This window comes from Rhea americana, unplaced genomic scaffold (genome assembly GCF_003343005.1).
Source record: "Rhea americana isolate MKP2758 unplaced genomic scaffold, rheAme1 scaffold_27, whole genome shotgun sequence".
Lineage (NCBI taxonomy): Eukaryota > Metazoa > Chordata > Aves > Rheiformes > Rheidae > Rhea > Rhea americana.
Genome location: NW_028186390.1, coordinates 3,413,111 through 3,428,873, shown reverse-complemented (window position 1 = coordinate 3,428,873; position 15,763 = coordinate 3,413,111). Strand labels below are relative to the sequence as shown.

Here is a 15,763-nt window from a genome sequence, read left to right as displayed (position 1 = left end):
TTTTTTTTTTTCCCTTTCCCTCCTCTCTCTCTGTCTCCCCGCTCTGCCTGCAGCCGGCACGGGAGACGCCGCGGGAGGACCCCGACGCCGCGGTGAGTACCGAGCCGGGCGCTACCGCGGCAGCGCGGCGCTTTCGGGGGTTAGTGCCTCGCCTGCCCCCCGCGGCCCCAGCCTCCGCGCCCGCCGCAGCATCCTCGCCCGCCGCAGCCCCAGGGGACGAGGAGCAGCAGCTTTGCCCTCAGGTTTCCGCACAGCATGGGAAGCAAGGTGCATCTCCCGCGAAAGGGGGTTTGGGGATTTTTTTAATGACCTTTTGTTACACTCGAAAGTTACATGCAGGGGATGGAGGCGGCAAGATCCAAGCCTCATAGGGGCAAAGAAATTATCTTCGGATGTAAGCTGCACTATTACATCTCTCAGAGCCAGATGTGCCAAGCCTCACTCCCCAGACCTGATTTACACAGCACTGCTCGAAAAAAAATTAACTTCGGCCATGGCACTGACTAGTAAGATGGCTTCTTTTATTTTGAAGTAGCACCAGCTACAAATCTCTAGGGATATTTTATAATGATAAACGTTATTGTTTATCATGCCATACTTTTTTTTCCATAATGTTTGAATGACCTTGAAGCACAATATCATTCATATTTGTGCAAAGTTAATCTTAACAAACAATCAGGAACAGAGCTCTCGTATGCTGGATGCTTTGGAACAACCCTGACCTTTCATTACTGCATATCCTAAGAGCTAAGTCGTATGGGGAAAGCAGGGAATCGAGCAAGGCACCTGCAAAAGCACAACCCGAAATGCATTTTTAAACTTGTGCTAAAATGGCTTCTGAATCACGGAAAACAAGGAAAACTGAGGGGCTACAAGACAAAATCTAGAGCCTGCTGCCAAAATTCACTTTGGTACATGCAGGATCCTAAGTTAATTTACTCAGCCCCATATCGACCTTACATAGTCGGCACTGCTTAAACTCAAACTTCCAAAAACGGTAAATTCCCACTGAAAGAAACTGAATCAGCCAAAAGTATAATCAGCTTTTCAGGGAAGTAAAAGACCACTGAACCATGTTTCCAGTTGCATTTCTTTGTTCCTCTGTAAGTAACTGCTTTCTGATACTAGGAGTAACCAGGAGGGCCACTACTGTTTATGAGTATTTAAAATAAAAAGCTTGATTCAATATAGGAAAAGATTACACATTTTACTTCACAGTGCAACCACTAAAAGGTTAAAGTCGATTCACAGTTCCTGTTGAAGTTTTTTCTTTAGCAGATAGTGCCTATCAAGTTGGTCTTTCTCTTTGCCTATTACACCCTGAGAGCCAGAAATGGGGCAGCATTTATATGATGATATAGTCCTGCTCATTCCTCAATATTAAGATTACTATCAACAAAATCATATTTTAAGCAACACATTCACAGAGTTAATGAAAATTTAAATGAAAAGATACATATGCAACACAATGCACAATAAAATGAGATATCCTGTAAGTACACAAAGTATGCAAAAACTAGTGGAGAAGATCTTTTCAGGGTCTAAACCTAACGAAACACAAGAACAATACTTGGTGCATATCACATATATATTCAGAGTATACTACAAACCAGAATAAGGTCTTTTACTAAAGCTAATTGAAATTTTCTGGTGAGTGAGGATTGCATATTTAGGCCTTAAGTTACTAACACCTATTCTGATGTAAATAAGGACATTTAGATACACTTTGTCAAATCACCAGAAGTGTTTTCTCCTTCAGGTATGTTATTACTGAGGTGATGTATCATATGAATATCTGCACTTCTAAATCAGGCATGTGAGGATGGGAGTGTATTGATAATGAAGCCTAAAGCATGAACTTTTGCTTATATTTAGAAATGCTGGAAAACAGGCAGAGAAGATTCTCAGTCCACACTAGCTAGAACACAAGCAGGCCTGGAAACAGAGCTGTTAATTGTAAATTCTTCCTACAGATCAGAATTTTAAGTCTTCTGAAAGGAGAAGTCCACTCTCGTAGAGAAAGCAACATTAAATCTGAACATAAAATAATCCTTAAGGGTGTGAATGTAGGTACACAAACAGAGCTGTATTTAATCTCCTCAAGGGATTTTTACAGAAAACATTTAAGATGAAAATATATTTGTTTCTTTAACACTAACTTCCAATATCACCTCCTTGCCCCAACAGATTTTCTCTAATTGGTGTGATGTATATGGATTTTTCAGATGTATTTTGTTTTAGCTTCCATAAAATAAGAGGTACAGATAAAAAGGTGTGCTACACCACAGTAGATGGACAGTATTMACAATGCAGCAATATATGCATATATTGAAGTGAACAATAATTTCCTTCTTGTACGAACATTTTGATTTAGAGAAACATATTGTTTTGTGTAAAGAAGGTGGTAGATAATTAACTGTATTCACTTAATCTAATTATAGGCCTCTGAGGCAAAAAGCTGACACTTTTCATTGTGGTATATACAGAGAAGTTAATTGAAAAAACATTGCAGCCACAAGGCATAACATGCTCATCGTATATTTGATACTAATTCTTTTTTCAAAAATTCAGATGAATCTGATGCTCACTAAAGATAAGGATAATTTTACTCACTAGAGTAAGGCAAATTCTGTGTAAGCTTGTTATGCAATGCTACAGTGCACTGCAATATCTCTGCAATTCAAGAACTAACCACAGACAACTTAATTTGCCAAATTGTGAGATGGTTTTGTAATGTACACAAGTATCTATTACAAATTAAGAAAAGATTGAACACATTTTTAGCTGGGACRTAGGTCAGAATTTGAACAGAGATCTGCTTCAAGAAGTGATAGGTCAGTCTGTCAACTCTTAGCTCCATTTAACCCCCTTGACAAGAATTTTTAGGAGGAACCAAGTAATAACAGCAACCGTAACATTAGGAATTGTTTATTAGGACTGTCATTTGTGTTTTTAAGCTATCAATATTAAAAACAGATAAATACACATCAAATCAACACTTGCAGCTCCCAATTATATCCAAATAAGTGTATAATAGACCACTTGCAGTTTATGAATAACTTTTCCTACCACAAGATACACCAGATACACATCTTGTGACAGTACTCCTACTTTCATTCTCAAAAGGAAAGTAAAGCAGCTCAGCTCTGCAAAACTTGTCTTTCAGTTGAAAGGCAATATAACAGTCCAGCTCTGCTGGTTGTGGGGAAAGAGTTTGCCATTTATACTAAAGAAATTCAAATTTCCAAACTGAATCATCATGATATCCCCCCCCCCCCCAAACATACACACTTCATGATTGGAACAGGAAAATTCTCGAGTGTTTCTATAGTTCTAGCAGTCACCCTCTAGGAGACCTCCCACGCCACCTCCTGCTTCTGCACTCCTCTGCTTTTTAGTCAAGTGACCTCCATTTCTGCTCTGCCTGCAGGCATGCAGAGGGACCAGAGCACAGCCAGCCATCTCCCTCGCTCTCTTCTGAGGTCTCCAGTGCAGCTGTTTCTAGCTGGTGGGAGAAGCAATTGCAAAGGCAGTTCTGCTCATCCCTGTGACGAAGTCTACCTAATTAGTGTGGTGATGGGGCAAACACTCTTAGATGGATGTTACACAGAAACACAGAGGATCAGCTGAGTGCAGGGCCTTGGTTTGTTCTGCCAGTGAGAGGCATTGCTGGCAGCCCTACCTATAATTTTAAAATTACTTTAAATATTTTCAAATGTATTTTGCAGAAATATTTTTTACTGTGGTTAAAAAAAAAACCTATTGCATTTCAGGCAATTAAAATGTTTGTTAACAATCAGAGGAAGCCTGAAAATTTAATGGACAGTGAGATGCAGTCTCCTTAACTCTGGAGCTCTGGCTCAAGAGTCCTAGAATATTTGACAAGGGAACTTTTTAACAACTACAACAACAAAAGTATTACTATAGAAGTTAGCCATACTGATTTCCTATTCCTATACCATTAAAGATAAGTCAAAAGCTGAACTGCTGTAATAACTTAAAAATCAGTCTGCTGTTAGCATTCATTCTGCATTCTGATTCCTTCTCTTCTTTGCTGCTCTTCAGTAATCTCCCATTAACCTGGCTCCTGCCTTCTTCCTGCTCTGTGKTTTTTTACGGTAGCTCCTAATTCTTGCTTTCACACTTGAGTTATCCATACCTCCATTCCCTGGCTCCTGTCTTCTTGCACTCTTCCCATTTTATTTACATCTCCCTGATCCTTTTCCACCATGTGCATATCCACCTCATGCTCTTCCTCTTATTTTTTTAATTATTCCCCTAGCATCTTATCTTTATCTCCATTAAGTTTATTAACCTCCTTACCTGATACCTGACTACTCTCCACTGCCTAGCCAAAACTATGTCCTCACATCATGGGGTTTTTTTTGTTCCCAATATTAAAACTTATCAAGCTGTTGCTTCCACAACTGATTTCTGTCCATGATGACAATGTCCTAGGGCTAGTCTGTCTCCCTTGCATTTACAGCCTTCATCTCCTCCTTTTGCCTCTTGCCTTCTGTTCCCTCTCACACTCTGCTTTTTTTTTTCAGTCCTCCTCTCTATCCCTCTTTTTTCATCTTTGGATCCCTCCTCTTCCTCCTCTTTCTCAGCAGTAATAGAGGAAAGGAAGATTAGGCACTAGGCACACAGGAGAGGTTCCCTGACTGTGCAGTACTCTCTAGGAATACAGGAGGAGAAACAGAAATTACAGGGAAATGCTATTTAGTCCCCAGTGCTTTAGGTAAGAGCATACTCAGTTGCGTTGTGCAAAAGCTGCACATGGAGTCTACATGTCATATAGCAGCTGTACCCAGAATGAGCTCTGTCAGCACAGACTGATCTTTGGAAAATTTCACTGCCAAAATCTAAGAGTTCTTAACTGATTATATGCAAACTAAGATTTTATAGAGTCTTTAACTTCATTAAATTTGGATGCACATCTGTGAGACCAAAGCAATCACAGTGCCAGATTTCAAATTTCTGCTCAAAAGGTACATATATGAAAAAGACCAGCGATGGTGTTACATTTCAAATTTTTTTGTAAAGAAAGGGAGATATCAACACTTCTGAATTAAGCAGCCTTTCCCACCACCCCCCCAACATGGGCAAAATATTTTTTTAACTTTGTTCCTGAAAATGACTACAGTGCTTTAGCTGAAAACTGCCAAAAAATTAAAACCTGGGGCAGATGCTTGGTTTGGATAATTTCAGCCCAAACAAAGTTACAAGCAACTGCAAACAAGATGTTATTATAAAGCACAGGACAATATTAAGTAGAGCAGTTCCATGACTTTGACCTAAATGTGGAAGAATTTTTAGTGATCTGTGATTAACTTTTAATAACAACTTCATGAAAATAAACAGAATGAAATTAGATACCACAGTTTCAGGTGAAGGTGTTTCCTCTGAAAATAAAGGTTCTGATCTAGAGGGCTAAGATTTTAAAAGGGGGAGAGAGGAGTGCACTGGGATCAAGACTGGGAGCACTGGGACTGAGTGCTGGAGTAGTATCTTTGGCAACAAAACCAGGTTGGAACACATACAGAAGTGTAGAAATAAATGATCAAAAAGTATTCTACGAAGATGAAGCTTCCCAGAGATACCAGAACGAGAGGAAAAAAAGGGGCTGGTACTGGTGCGAGAACACAAAAGCAGCAGAATGGGATATCAAAACATTTCATTATCTCTTAAATAGCCTGGCTCTGATTCACATGCAAGAATGGATTAAAACTGTGGGGTAAACCAGCTGCCCTCTCCCTGCTCCCTTATTTTTGCAGCTTGCCATTACAGCTCCCAAGCAAGAGTAACAGAATGGCTCCTAAAGCAGCGCACATTTCACATAGCCACCTGTTTACCTTGACACAGCAAACTGCACACCACAGCAGCTCAGGAGCTGCTCGAGGAGATGGTGAATCATCCCTTCCATGGCAACAGCAAGCTATGGCAGAGCAGCAGATTAGCCAACTGAGGAGAGGACCCACGTCAGTCACCTGAATAAAATCCTCTGTGCCTCTGTGCTAGAGATTTCAAGAGTGCAGCTTTATGGTGACGATTGCAACAGTTACCACTGAGCACTATTTGCATTTAAAWTTTTAATTCCATCCCTCTGTTAAGTCCAAAAGTAACAAACCTCTTAGAGTCACAGCAGTTCTTTTAAAAGGGTAATTAACTCTCTCTTAATTTGCAAATAAATCCTTTTTWAAAAAACTATTAAATTAATTTAAAAATAGCAGATCTAATGGATTCTTGATCATTTGACTGTGTGTTTGTCTAAAAGATATGCTCTAACTTGAAAAGAAATTAATTCAGGAAGTCCTGTGGCCTTTGTTTTGCAGGAAGTCAGACTAGATGAAAATGGTAGTCCCTTCTGGCCACCTCTTTCAGACTTTCTTTATCTACGTTTTCTAATAGCAAAATTATATTAGTGCTTTTAATTTTATTTGCAGTTCAAATATTCTGAAATTTCATGAATAGCCCATATTTGAAAAAGTTTGGTTGTATTTAAGCAAAAWTCTTAATTTTAATGAGTATGATTACATAGACTATGGTCAAAATGGTGACCTGTGGTAACATCATATGATGAAAAGTAGGAAATTAAAACTCAAATAATAATAAAAAAATGCATTCATAAACACACACACACACAATTATTTTTTGTTGCTGTTGCTGGGTATGCAAGGTTGTTTGGTTTTCTTAAAAATGCATCTGTTACTTTTAACATATTGGGATTTCTTTTAATGTTTAATATTAATGAYTACAATGCTTAGTTTTGAGATCATTGAAAATTAACATAATCCACCTCATTAAAAATGACATTTTATTCTCAGCATCTCCTTCCATTTTACACAGCTTCATCTTTTTAGCTAGAAAATTCAGGCTTAAGGAGAGCAGAATAATTGGCCTGACAACATGATCTAATGAACCATAAAACAGTCTACAAGGAGAAAAAGTAACAGGAAGCTCCCTCATACAAGGTATTAAAAATAGACTGCACCAAGTAGTGGAATGTGTATAGTCATTATATAATGATTTTTCAGTGACAAGCATTAGGAAGTATCCTCAATATATCTTTTTTTTTTCCTTATAACACCCAATTTATTTCTCTAAAGTTTGGAGGCTCTTCATATGGATACTTCTAAGAAGTCTAAAATTACAATGTTCATTTGAATAACCTATCAATTAGCAAGCCACATAATGACACCATCTAATTGTACAATTGAAGTATGTGAATTGAATATACCATTTTTTAATGGCACAATATGAAACATATGATGGAATCCATTTTCCCCCAAAATTTTAGGCTTGATTTATTTCTGACAATTTAATAAATTTCCACTGGAGGCATCAAAAGAGAAATCAGTTTGGGAATATATCTTAAATAATGAGAATAGTAATCATCTAGATTACTGAGAAGTCTTTCAAGCATGTTTCAAAAAGGTTTTTCTTGTTATTCAATAGCTTTTATAARTGGAAGCTTCTCTAGGGAATTGAGAGGATTCAGAAGAGTTATAGCTAGCTTCTACAATACTGAGGAAACTATACAGTAAATTATTTTGAAGACCACCTTCCTCAGACATTTCCTTAAAGGTTGAGGAGCTTTCCCAGAGGTCTAGCCTGTGGATCATCACAGTGTGAGAATATAATAAAGGAAGGAAACAAAAAAAGAGTTTAAGAAAGTCTAACTTTTGGATTGGCATAGTTCTATTGTTCCCTTGGATTATATAATATTCAGAATTGCGAATGTGCCTATACTGAGAGTATCATGAGGACAACAATACTTTCTTATCTGCTCAAAAGCTTGTCTACTTTGTCTAATTTGTCTATGAAAAGACCTTTACCACAGTCTTTAGATTTTCATGGCTACAATGAAATTATCATTAAAATTATCAATTTCAATTTATACTTCAAAGACAGCAATATTTCTTAATCTGAAGCCCCATATATCCCTCTCACTGAGGTTAGTACCTACACCACACAGTGTTTGTACTTCCTGAGTTGCCACATGCCAAGATGTGCCCAGCAGTACAGTTATAGGCAATATACATTACCCACTAATGCCAGCCAGGCAAAGTGATAGGAAGTATTATGGTGGGTGAAATTCAGTCCGTATTTTGGCTTCTACTAAGAAGTTTTTCCCAATTTGTGTAATAGAGATTAAATCCCTGGAGATATTAAACAGTCACATATCTTATTAGACAACTTGTAGTGTTGTCTAGCTTTTATGAGGTATCTTTCAAATAGTTTCTCAGTTAAAAATGCAGGAGTACTATTTGTTCCATGCTATTCTCTGTTCAGAAAAAATGATATCCAGTCAAGGCACAATCAAATAAAACATCTGATTTGTCTTCCTGCCTTACTATTCTGCAGAATGACAAAACTAAAAATCTGTACTGGATATGTGAAAAAAACCTGTACTATATTAAAAGTATTTCATTTTGGAAAAATATATAAGCAGTAAAAACAAAAGAATAGGTTGGCTTCTCGTAGAGAAGCTCTTTGATAAAATATTAAGAGACATCTTAAATGGCAGTCTGAAAGAAAATGAAGTAGGACATACTGACCAATGTTAAAAAAAATCTGCATAGGAAGAAAAAGTAATGAAGTGAGTATTAGATCTGAGACAGAAGTTCTACTTTTCAGTATGACCAACAAAATTTTTTTTAAGGAAACTGAGGTATCTCTAAGGCCATGAAACGAAAGAAAGTTGACTAAAAGCATCAACAAATTAATTTGCTTACTGTTATTCAAATGTGTTGCTGTAGATTAAGTGTCTAAAAAGTAACTTATGGGTTAGTCAACACTTACATTTCTATACAGATATATATTTAAAGCTCAGTTTGCTTATAAGAGGAGAAAAACTGTTCATTTCATGCATAGTACTCAGTAATGCTCCAAATCACAGCAGACTTCATCCATTTTGAGGAAAAGACATTTTAGATCAAATAGAAAATTACAAACTCTTGCTTCATTTAACTTTTCTGCAAGTAATGCTTCTCTGAGCCACTTGTGAATATTTCTGTTTATTATTAGATATATTTGCTTACTTTTCATATGAGATTTGTTGTCACTGAATATGATATTTGGGGTCAACGTTTCAAACATATTTGTAAATGAAACCTTATATTTTTGATGGATTTGAAACCTGAAGTCTTCTCTGTCCCTATCTTTCTCTGTCCTAAACAAACATGGGAAACCTTCTTCACATATTCAGAGAAGAAAATATTTCCCTATTTTTCAATTGTTATTTTGCTTGCACTTTTCCTTTTGTTCACATACCTGCTTTCTCTTTGTAAAAGTAGCTGATAAGTCTAAACAATAAAGTCATCTTATTTTGTTCATAAACTGCGCAAATTTGATATCATCTTTGAAAAAACAGTAAGCCACACTTGCATCAATAAAGATTCCCCTGTGGCATTTAAAGCTATACTTTTAAGGTGGAAAAGAAATTCTGAATTTTACAGTTTGCTGATTATGGAAAACAAATAGACAGTACCATCAGAGCTCAGGACAATTAACAGGACGTATTTAGAGTATTTTTAATACATTAATCTTTCCTTTTGCTTGAAGCAGCATTCCCCCTTGAGAGCAAGAGAAATTACACTGATATAACCCACTATTGCAAATTAATGGTATGGTCTGTTTCCCAAGCATTTTATTTGGCCACAGTAACCTGTTTAACTAAGACGAGTTGTCAGAGAATGACATAAAAAAGAGACCAAGTTCTAATTTTAAAGGGATGAGAGGAAACGGACGGCATTATTGTTTTTGTCCAAGTAAGGCTCTTCAAAACAGAGCAAGGGAAAATTCAGGGATTTAGCCTCAAAGTTCATGGTACTTTGGACTTTTTGCAAATGCTGACAGAGAAGAACAATGGACTAGAACAGAAGACTGAGGAAAAAAGTCAGACTTCATATTGCAAAAGAACACAAAGATATTTTTACATTCTATATACAACAGATAAGTTTGAAATTTGGAATATAAATTCTTAGACAACAGTATCTTTTTTTTCACTGCTTTGAGAACTGTTTGGGCTGGGAATAGGGACAGTTACACCTGCTTAAATCTGGGCCGTCTACTTGCAAGGCAGCAGTTACTCTCTGCATGACTACTGTACTTTACAGATAACAGTCTACTGCAAGACACCTGAGACATTAGTTCCCTATTCTAAGTCAGTGGGACTAGATTTAATCTTTTACAGCTATGTCTTGTAGCTCTGGCATTCYAGGAAGTGCTTCCAGGTGTGTACCTCTTGTCTGAGTGCACTCTTAGGTGGGCCTCTGTGATTAAGCAATCCCAGATCTTTAAACCACTGCCTCCTACTTTCCCAGCCTGCTGCTTCTTGTCATTTTCTCATGTTCCTTYAGATTTTTTCATAGCTGTATGTATTTCAGCTTTGTCTTGGGAATACAAAGGTGTAATTTCTTTTAATGAAATATATCACATCTTTCTGGAGCAAACAAAGACTAAAGGCCAATGGATAATAGATCTGGCATAATATTGGCCTCTCAAGGAATCTCTCCCTGACTGAACTCTGTTTCACTGGGAATATTTATCGTTCAGGAAGCAACACTTAAATTTTTTCTCACCATAAAAGAATGTGTTCACATCCTGTGGTTGAAAGGTGGTGTATCACCCCCTAAAAACTCTTCCATTAGTCTGATTACTATATGTAAAGATGTATCATCTTTCCCAAGAAGAAGGCAGGCATCAGCAAATACTTCTAATAKGTAATTACTCTTTCAGAAGAGGACACAAGCTCTTCAGTTACAGGAATTAGAAGACTAATAGACACAGATACAAATTTGGAATGGATAAAATACTTTGCCCAGTAAACTGAAAACAGGCAGTTCCCATTGTTAGCATGTCTTAGGGATAACTTATTTTCAGAGAGCCACCTCTCATAATTTTAGATTCCAGAGAAATATATCTCCAAGAATCTCAGGGATTCCTTTTGCTAAATCAACCTTGAAGAAAATAAAATATCTGTTTAATTCTATCTCTTCCTTTTCTGTCTCCCCTCTTACCCTTTTTGAGAAGCCAGGACCATCAGTGACATTCACTCTGCAGACTGTGCTCCCTCCCTGCCAACTTGCCCGGCCTCCACACAGTGTGCACTAGGGCAGGAGGAAAGCTCCTTGAAGGGACTTGACACAACCTCATTCTAAGCATTTACTCAAAAATACTAATCTAACTCTTCRTACAAGATACCCTCCATTTATTAGGAGCAAAGACAGCAGAGAACTAATGCACTTTTTCTATTATTCAAACCTGCTGCTAACAATGAAGAAGATGATGTCATTCCCTGGATGTGACAAAGGACTAATATTATATGCAGTAAAAACAATGAGTCAACAGTTTCTATGCCCTTGAGGTCAAAGCATTCAACAGTTTTGAAAGTAGACTCTTTGCTTTRTACATGGAGCTTGTAGCTGTATATTAATACAAAATGTGTAAAATCAAGATATAACTAAAGCAGAAAGCACGAGTTTTGAGTTTTAATCAAAGTTTTAAAAGCAAGCTAAAAGGCCAATTGAAATATTTTATAAAATAAACTAAATGACACTGATTTTACTCAAATATGTTAAATATAATGTTGCAAAACATTCTTTTTAAAAAAATAATTTACCTATATTAGGTTATCATTTGTAGGATCTTGAGAGGCACTTGGCAAACACAATTCCCAGTAACATTAATAGGAACTGTGAGTATTAATGCAGTAACTGAATAATATGAAATGTTTTGGAGATATTTTGTAATGGTCTGAAAGATAAGAAAGACCTTTAACATGGAAATATGTTTTGAGAGACAACAGAAAGCAAGGATTCTAACAACCAGAGTCTCTTTTTTGTTTCCTAGATTTTCTGGAATATACAGGGTATGGACCAGATCCTGGCCATCTTTAACCACAAATGCATCTTGCTCAGCCTAATGCAAGAAATGCCTAACATTGACAGAACTCTTTTCATCATTAAATCTAAAATCATCATGGAAGATTGTTATCTTTCACATGAGGACAGCTAAACTGAAGCACAGAAAAGTGACAGCTCAAGGTCATTTAAAAGTCGAGAGAATTTGGAATAGAACCCAGATTTCTCAATCCCAGTCCAACACTCTGCCCACTAGGCTTCTTTGCCTCTCTGAGTGTCCGTTCAGTTCATCTGCTTTTCAAATCTAGATATAATTTAACATATTTTAAAAGTTTTAAGTTCATCATGCTGTTGCCTATAATTAGTTTGCAGAAGAATACACTATGATCAAATCCAAGGGAATTTTAGGCCAATTGTAGCCTCCATTCCTGGCATCTTTGCAGACCAAATGTAGTGATAAGAGAGCAAATTGGATTACATTTAGCTGTGTTTCTATGTAGGAAGAAATAACATTTTGTCTGCAATGATGCTAGATGACAGTATTTTGAAAGAAAACTAGTTTTAGTTTGGAATAAACAGGATTCTGCATCTTGACAAATGACTGAAATTAGACCTTAGAGACTGAATCCCTAGAGATTTGTTCTGGCAAACTGACAAAGAGCTGGACAAAGTTTCAGTTTAGCTGACTACTTTATTGTATCACCTAAAATAACTGTTTGCAAATATATTCAGACATAATTTGTATAGTAGATCCCAGCCCAAGTCATTATTTTGCCAAAAGAGAGAAAAGTGTAGTGTTAGGCTAGTTATTCACTATTCTTACAGCTTTACAAAAGAAGTAAATGCAAAAGGCATGGCACAATGGGATCTTTAAAAGTCTGTGACTTCTAATGCTTAAAATTCTCTTCTCTTTTAGATATTTAACCCATACGTAAAGGCCTAACGATATCTAAGCTGTTTTAGAATCAGGTCATACCACTCGGGTAAAACGAGGAAGCTTTTGAATCATCTAATAGTCATAATCATTCTGAGGCTCAGGATGTTTCCTTGCAAGCTACAGAACTCATAAGATTTTAATAATGAGAATACTTATTAGTGGATTTCACTTAACACATATGTATTTATACTAAAATTTCAAGGATAAGTTGCTATCATAAATGCAAATAAAGTTAGACACACAAGAGACATGACAAAATGAAGAGCATAAAATAATTATGTCTGAAGTATAACTTTGTTATTGCAAACTGTTACAAACTATTATTTTAAGATTGAACCCTACTGTGATCCACTGAAGTAAATCACATTTTTGCCACTGATYACAATAGGAGACTTATTTGTCCAACTGTGATGTCATGAAACAGAATTTCCGCTGGATACCTCTAGCTAATTACAAAATTGTATTTCATGCAGTGTTTGGAATTTGCATTTACATTGTAATTGATCCACCATACTGATGATTAAGAAAGGATACAATGATTCTGATATCATGTAAAAGAGTGATGAAATATACTTCCCATGTGAAATCAGAGACAAACATGAATTTTTTTTTCTAAAGTCGTGAGATTGCATGCAACATCTCTTACTGCTTTAATAAAAGCCAAAAGCTGAAGGTAGTAAAGAATGATTCACATATTCTGCAGTYTGTTACATTTACTGTTCAAAGAACACATGTATTTGTTTCTCTCCCACRACTCACAAATAAAAATATATGTAATTATATTATAAGTAGTATTATTGGTCAGTTAACTATTTAATAAGTAGATTAATCAAAGAAAAAATAAACATAATGGCTCATATCCTAGTGTATTTCAAGTAGGGATCTTTATCTGACCTTTGCTTTTAAAGCCTTAATCCCAGCAACAGACTTAAAAAAAAAAAAAAAAAAACTTGCATAACATTAAGGACTCTAAGAACTTTTGAAGCTGTTCGTTTGTTAACCAGGATACTACAAGTTTAAACTAACCAATTCAGGAAAAAAATGAGTATCGTATTTAAAATTAAATACATCTTCAAATTGTCTGGTAAATCATAACTTACATTAATAGTTGACTCTTCCAAAAGACAGTATTATAATGAAATCAAAACAAAAGCCAAGGCATATTAATGTTAATTTAGAGCCATCAGTCACTCTATTTTTTCAAAATTCTGCTAATATGAGATTTGACAAAACCAAAACTAAAGCTTTATTCAATGCTAGTTTGACTATCAGCACGAAACATTAAATTTATAATGACAAATGCATCCTTAATGTTAAATAATACAGATGGAAAATAATTTTAAAAACTTTTTACAAAAACTTGAAACAACTTATCAGTCTAACAGGCTATTTTGTGTATGTGTGTATCATATCATCATTCAATATGCCAATAGGCCAATCCTCAATTGTATGTTGCAGTGTCCCACTCATAACATAATCAATTTACACAATACAGCATGATATTATTGATCTGAAACTTAAAGGATTACAAWCAGGAAAAATATTAAATAACATCAACTATAATTCTGAATTTACATGGCAATACAATTTATATCACCAGCAGTATGGATATATATTTACAGTTTTTTGATTTGATAATTTGATTCAGAGTTCTACTGTTACTTTTCATTTATTAATACAGGAAAGAGACTTTCATGATTAAAAAGAAGAAAGAAAGAAAGAAARAAAGCTTAGATGGAAGGTTTTTTGCAAGGACATCATATACTCTTCTTTAATTATTCCACAAAGTTAAGACCTTTTCTTGCCTCTCTCTCCAGTAAGTTTCTGTTGTTGAGAGGAACAAGCGCAGAAACTTTATATCAGTTTTTATCTATTCTCTCTAGTGAATCAAAGTAAGAAATAATACATAGAACATGTTAGTTATGAGCCCTGAAAACTGCTCGCAGAGAAGAGGCTGGCCTACAAAATCTGAAGGATATTCCCTTCTTTGTCTAGTTAGAACCATATCCCCCTTCTGGGAGGGAACTCTCCTTGGAAGACCCTTGGTTTGTTCAGYCATTCTCCCAAGCACATATAAAAGCCCAAAGCCTACAATTTTAACGRGAACTGGTGAGAGAGCCTCTGAGCAGGGCCTCATCATACATTATCGCTAGCTGTAGAACTGCGGATGAACCCAAATGCCACATCCCAGGACAAGAAGCAGGAAAGGACACATCTTTTCAAGTCAAGGCTGTTAGTGAAGGCAAAATAGGCTTGGAGCCAATCTGACAYTGAATTATAACACTAGGCTGGGGACACGGGGTGGAGAATGGGCCTGTTCCTGAACCTTAACACTGGATAAGCAGGCAGCAAGCAACCTCAGGTAAATGGGTATGTCGGACTTTCTTATTGAGATGAAGAAATAGGGCAAGATTTTAGATGGGCACAGGACCTGAAGCCATACACAGCCTATCCTACTCATCATTCTGCTAAACACCCCATCTCAATGCCAGGAGGTAAATTTGAATATAGCTGAGTCTTCATGAAAAAAGTGAGATTTATGTCATTAACTTCTTTATAATTGATTACTTATCTAAATTTGAACTAAGCCTTTTACGATCAATGATGTGTCATAAAGCAAGAAAGATTCTTCCTGGGCCAAGGTGGTTCATCATGACAGGTGTGTTCATCATGACAAGCCCTAGYTATTGCTTCTCTCTCCTACACTTGCTGCCTTTTTTGTAAAGATGCCAAACAATTCCATATTGTCCTTAAATGTGTTCACTGTTGACCTCTAATTTTCTTTCTAAATACACACACACAAATCAATCTATATATCTATCTACCTATCTATTTATATCAGTAAGATGAAATTATTCGCTCCTCGCAGCCTTCTGCATAGCTACAGTTTTATAGCATTCTCCTTGACAGACCTGAGTACTACAGGTTTGGTGCCACTGTGATAAGTTATGTTGATCTT

At 36.3% G+C, this 15,763-nt stretch overlaps 1 long non-coding RNA gene across 4 annotated transcripts in view; it reads left to right on the top strand.

The window, feature by feature from the left end:
• Positions 1-15,763, top strand: part of LOC146594128 (uncharacterized) — a 40,198-nt gene that overhangs the window by 1,286 nt on the left and 23,149 nt on the right. For 2 of the 4 annotated variants that reach the window (XR_014896246.1, XR_014896245.1), the window contains exon 2: positions 54-92. This is a non-coding gene — a long non-coding RNA (uncharacterized LOC146594128). Of the gene's footprint in view, positions 1-6; positions 93-15,763 lie in introns of those variants that run through there. The other 2 variants (XR_014896247.1, XR_014896244.1) reach the window with 1 other exon arrangement.